We start from the raw sequence: 6,533 nt of genomic DNA on the forward strand, positions 1-6,533 counted from the left end.
GGGATCGTAAATAAGTCTAACTCTGATTTAATACACTCCTCGGACATGCGATGGAATAGAGCCATGATTAGAAAATAGTATTCAGAAGTCTTTTGGTACGGACGGTTTTCTTTACACGTTTAGTGCGGGGACGCCTGCTACGTTTTGGGGCAACGCGTTTGTTACTGCGACGTTTAGCTTTCTTCACACGGCCACTCCCCCTACGTAGACGCTCACCCGGTGGTTTAAAAGAACCTCGTGACATCACCATTAACCCGTGGCCATTTTGTCCGTTATTATTATTATTATTGTCGTTATACGATCTTGATAGAGCGCTGGTCACAACATCGCTAGCTATATTTCTAGCAGCAGTTTTTAGATGTGGTTTTACTATACTAAAACCTCTTTTCAACAGAGGTAGTGCCGTCCTAAAAAGAGCTTTGAAGATGCCACCTATGCCTGCTCCATACATAACAGGACCGCCTGCGTATCCTGGTAACCCGTTACCCGCCTGGTTCCTGTAGTATGTAACATATCGCTCGGGGTCCATAGCCGCGTAATAGTTTTGCTAAAACTAAAAACTTATTTCACCGGTCTGAAGTGAAGTTTAACCACAACTTTACCATAAGTGAAACGCACGTGTTTGTTCTGATCGTCTTTAACCTCAATGCAGATATCTGTAATATTAGATTTATTCACAGGTACGTAATGCGGCTTGTCGAATCTAACACTGACGCTGTCGTTAGATGTACCGTCTATATGTACAGTTCTCAGTAGCGGCACGTACGAATCACCTACTGATTGATATTCGATCATATCACTGTATATGTACATGCTATAAAACGCACCTCTTATGTCAGCTTGATGCGGTGCGTATGTGACGACAGGTACACCGTCAGAACTATTTTCGGGTGATTGCTTTGTAGTTCCTAGAGACACACCAGAGTTTAATCCTAGAATAATAGCCAACTTCCCATAAAATATCAAAGATGTATTTGTCGGTGCTTTTAGAAATATCCTGTTTTTGATGTGATCATAACCAAGTGTGACTTTTGGTGGAAGGTTGGCGTTGATTTCTCTAACCAGAAATAGTACATCTTCATAATAACCAGGCTTTAACTTATTGCACACTTTAGATACATTTTGTAGATTTTTTTCTTTAATGTAGATAATCACATCACTGTCCTCTTTGTAATGTCTCTCATCATATCCCAGTATATTAGGATCTGTGTTAATAATAAATGCGGCATCCTCCTCATTAAATGTGTACCAGGAAACAGTATAATAAAATTCAATTAAACCGACTTCCCATTGGCCCTTGAGGTTCATACTTCTTGCTAGTCTCGTTTTGTAATTTGAGATACGATTGTCAGGGTAAACATCCATAGATGCATTACAAGGTAGTGTGATATAAAAGCCGCCCTCACTCATGGTGTAGTTTTTCACAAATGCTACTTATGACTCCTCGGGTTGTTATTTTAATGGATTCTGTATGTCCACGATCTCCTTTTCTGGTAACCATGAGGAAAACTTAGCAGGCCAGCCCAACCACTTGACAAGACAAAGCACTTGGCGACCACTCTTTTTTCGATCTAAAATCTTTTCTATTTTAAACGCTTTGTCTTGGTTCACAATGATTTTTTGTAATTCCTTTTCATAAAAGCAACCGTCGATAACATCGCCATCATAATCTTGTAGTCTGTACACTGGAGGGATTCGTGGTATACGAGCGGCTATAGTGAAATATTCCTCGGTGTAATTCTGTTCATAACCCTTCGAAAATACACCTCTAACTTTTGAAACTCTAACTACATCTCCTATTTTATACTTAAAGATAGGTGTTCCTTTACGTAACTTTCCATACAGATTATTGAACACGTCTGTCTCGTTTTCTTTATTAACGTCCAACGGTCGCATTTTAATACTTTTGTGATAACTGGCATTATATCCTTCTATAAGATCTTGTAAGATATTGTAGTAACGCTTTGAATTGATAGCCGTTAGAAACCGCCACATAAATGATTTAAGAGTGCGGTTGAAACGTTCAACACAAGACGCTTTCACATCACTCGCCGTAGCAAAATGATGTATGTTATACTTTTTCATCAGTTGTTGGAAATGTTTGTTGAAAAATTCTGTACCTTTATCAGTCTGTAATTTTTGAGGTATGCGGTTTTCTTTGAGTATAGAGGCGAATGCTTTCGTCACCTCTGCACCTGTCTTATTCTTCAGCGGACGCACCCATGCATACTTGCTAAAAACATCTATACAAGTCAGTAAAAATTTTATACCGTCGTTTTCTTTCGAAAAAGCAGACATGTCGACAAGATCTGCTTGGAACTGTACATCTTTTCCGTACACTATCACTCTATTCCGTTTGTATTTGATAGGTGCTGTCTTGTGTAATGTATAAGCGTCCTGAGATGATAGCCAATCTGATATTTCTTTATCCTTCAGAGCTACCCCGTATTCCTGTAGTACACCACGTTTTAATCGTTCTTTACCACCCAAAGAACCAGGGTGTGCAGGGTTGTAGTACACTTTTTTCATTAATTCAGACATCTTACCACCACTACTGTTTACACAAAACAATGACAGAGTTATTAGGTCAAAAGCTTTTTATTTGCAATCGTTGCAGAAGACGCATACAATTTCAATTTGATTGGTCCTACATTGTCTAATTATACATCATCTAGATATTGAAGGAATTTCACACACATTAAAACATTTTTCTCTATCATATGTTCAACTAGCATGTCAATAATTTTATATACGTCTATCGGGTCATTTCTTGACAACAACATTACACACACATCGGTTACATAAGTACAAAGACATAAAATGTTACCTATTTTAAGACTTTCTTCACATTCAGGCATAAGTTCAAGAATATTTTTAACAGTCATTTGTGGGTTATACGTGTTTGTGATGCACTGAGTTGTCATAACAAACCACACCTCCGACATGCCCCTCACAGTTAACATTTGTTTTTTTAATTTCGTTAAACGTTTATTGTCCACATAACATTCACTCTCATCATCTATAATCTTATACAATAAAAAAGTTATTTCACTCTTAATTCTTTGTTTAAATACGAGTTTTTCCAGACAGTTTGTGCTGCAGAGGTTACCCATGTCCCCACGGTTAATCAGAATCAGCAGGTGTACTCTTCTTCCAGCTGTCAACAGCGTCGTAAATGGCCTGCTCGCAAGTTTCATCCACAAGTTTCGTCCGGAGTTCTGCCAGACCTTCCACTATGTACATCTCATCTCTGAGCTCACACAGAACGCCGTCGACTACCCCCTGAATTCTTTGCTGATGCGGTGTTAAACCAAACAGTTTCAAGGTTTGTGCCAGAATGAGTTTCAGATCAGGTTTACACAATTTATGCGTGAGTTGTTCAAAACATCCTAGAAAATAGTACGCAGGTGCCTCATAGAGACATGAATGTTGTGTTTGCGAAGGATGATCGACCTGACAGCCGTAGCAATCTTTCTTCAGCTGCTTGTCAACCAGATGTTCCAGAATTATGGCAACCACAGCTTTAATGATCTTATGTCCAATCACCCCGATGCAACCGTCGACGGTGTCCGAAACGTTTTCAGGATTCGCCGTGTCAGATGGACCAGCGTGGGGAGGTGGCGGATTGTACTTTGCGAGGAAGGCGAGGTTATGGTATCCCAGTTCTGTACAGAATTTGTTCAGCCAGGCGTCATTGTCCTGCGTTGACCACGGGTCTGATGCGTTGTCATCGCATACAAAGTGTGGAGGTGTCGAAGTATTTTCTTGAGTCATGTTGGTGGTGGTGATGTCGCTCAAAGTCTATTTCCACAGAGGTCCCTGACGTGGGTATTTAATGATTATAGATGGTAGGCGGGGCCACATGAGTCCCTCTCCGGCTGGCCACACACCATTCAGGGTGAAACAGTTTCACTTTTATGTTGTTGTATCTGTCAAACGCCTCGCACCACTTAAACATTTTGTCTATCTTTCCAAATATCTCCTCTAACGCAGGCACATCTTTCCACTGAAACAAAAATTTAATCTTATAGTATTTAAGATGGTCCGCTTCAGATATCGGCCATGCGCGTTCAGGTAAATCCAGGAGACGGTCGCTGCAAAGAATATATATATAATCGTCAGCGTACTTGTTAATGTGATCCCCAAGCACTCTGTAACGCATTCCTGGAATGACACCATTCCATTCGCCTATGAATAGAGGATCATCGCCTCCATCTTTTAAATCCCGCCAGACATAATTGTAAAATAAACACCAATCTTTTACTGTGAAAAACAGATCGGGATCCTCGCACGTGTCGTACGTGACCCTTTCATCACTATCCACGGTACTCAGTCTGACCTCGCGGTTGCTCTTGTCAAAATCGTAACTACAGATACGATTGCCGGATAGATGAAACTCACGCTTAACATTGTCCAAAGGTTCGTGAAGGAAATTAGCCAGACACGGCCCATGTTTTACCTTCCTCGGGGCCAGCATTAGCTGTTCCATATCTAACTCGATACTCTTCTCAGGAGTTTTAGGTAATGATGTCGTAGCCATTGTTACAGAATAGCTGTCCAATTTTTCAATTCACAAAAAAAAAAAAAACACCTTTCGTATTTTACAACTAAGTACGGATAAATTTGCTTCAACAAAATCCTCTTTTTAAACACTTGTTACACCCAAATTGACGCCGCTATCACGCCTACAGCGGGGCAGTCTCTAGCGCCGGAGGCGTGGTTTTTTTTCCGGAGCATTCCCCGAGCCTCATTCTAAGTGTGTCAGCGATGATGTCAGTATCGCTCAACGGAGATGCCTTGACACTTTGCTGTGAGATCTTTTTTTCTTTCGTCTAACTCTCTGTCAGTAACACTCTCGATTTTTAAAGTTGTAGTTAGTGGTAAAGTACAACATAGATTTGATTTGAAGGATCTTGTCTGATGGATTTTATTTTTGATCCGCGTAATGCCTACCATATTTTTTCTTTTCTTTTTAACTTTTTATAACATCGTGACAAACGCCAAGTTTTCTGGTTTGTATCGCCGCTTTACATTCATTTCTTTTTTAGTTTGAGGTAAGGTACAAATGCTAAATGCTTTCTTTTCTAACTGGTAACAAAACACCTTTTTAAATTTTTACAAGCTCTCACATCTTTTTCACATGTTGCTTAACTAAAACACATCTGATAGTTTTGACTTGTTTAGTTGTTTTAGATAAATAACCAGTAACCTATTTTTTTTTCTTTTTTTATTTGTTACAACTTTAACAACGTTTTACACTTTTCCAACTACGAAAACAATCATTACATCGTTCCCATTTTGTTTGTGTTATAACCTTTTTTCTTGAAATGCACTGTGTACTTAAAACCTTAATAAAAACTTCCCTTATACCATTTTCATGATTTCATCCCTTTCCACTGTTTTAAAAAAAAAGCACATAGATCCCAACACATTTTCACCCTCCCTCACCGAAATTCCTTCTTAGGGTCGTAAGTTCATATCTAGGTCACCGGGGTGTACAGGGAGGGGAGGGGAGGGGAGGGGTGGGGGTGTACAAACAGGTGTCCAGAACAGATGGCTTTTTATGACCCTCATCAATCAAATTTTTGACACATGGTATACTTTATCCTCTCTCTATTATTCGCGCAGTTATTAGAATCCATTGCTCCACACTTCACTGTCACTTAATCCAGCAAATAAATTTAATTGTTGCTAGTGGTTGCTAAATATTTTTTATTGAAACTGTGACGCTTTTTTGAGGAATAACATTTATTTGAAATAGAAATCTTTGTAACATTATAAATGTCTTTATGCTCATTTTAATGAATTTAATGCATCCCTGCAGAATAAAACTGTTATTTTCTTTTAAAATGAAAAAATCGTATTGACCCTAAACTTTCGATCTGTTGTGCATCTCGGAAAGCTACAAAGTAAATGCAACAAAATAAAGCACAAAGAATGCACATTCGAGGTGCAGCTGATGCTTTTTATACATGTTTCCTGTGAGAAAGAGAACACTGAGAAATAGTTTGGTTACACTATACTGTCTCCTCATAAACCAGGTAAATCATTTGTATTTTTTGGCAAGTTTTATTACTAAACTCTTCACACAAGCTATACAAACCAGTTTTACCTCCAACATTCGTAGTTACAATTTTTCATGTTTGCTCAGCTTGTAAATGCAATCATTCTGACTTGACTTGCACGCATTAAATGGCCATGTGTGCTGCATGCGTCTTCTAAGGAGCAAGCTACCTGATATCATCTGCATGAGTTTAGTTGGAACAGCATTGCTGCTATTCATCAGTCATCGCTTCCATCCCTCTCAGCTCCCAGATGCAATCAGCTCATTACACTGTGACACGAGGCACGGGAACCCACTCCCAACACCCCCTTTGCACACGAACAAAGAGCAGATAAAGAAAATCAACTCACAGCTCCAGAACCACTTCACTTGTGATATCAGACACTTATAGCTCGGCTTAAACTGATAAATGTGCTCCAGTTAAATTGATATTGCAACCATCAATATTACGATGCAATTTCTTCCAGAA

This window comes from Carassius auratus, unplaced genomic scaffold (genome assembly GCF_003368295.1).
Source record: "Carassius auratus strain Wakin unplaced genomic scaffold, ASM336829v1 scaf_tig00003219, whole genome shotgun sequence".
In the NCBI taxonomy this organism is placed as follows: Eukaryota; Metazoa; Chordata; class Actinopteri; order Cypriniformes; family Cyprinidae; genus Carassius; species Carassius auratus.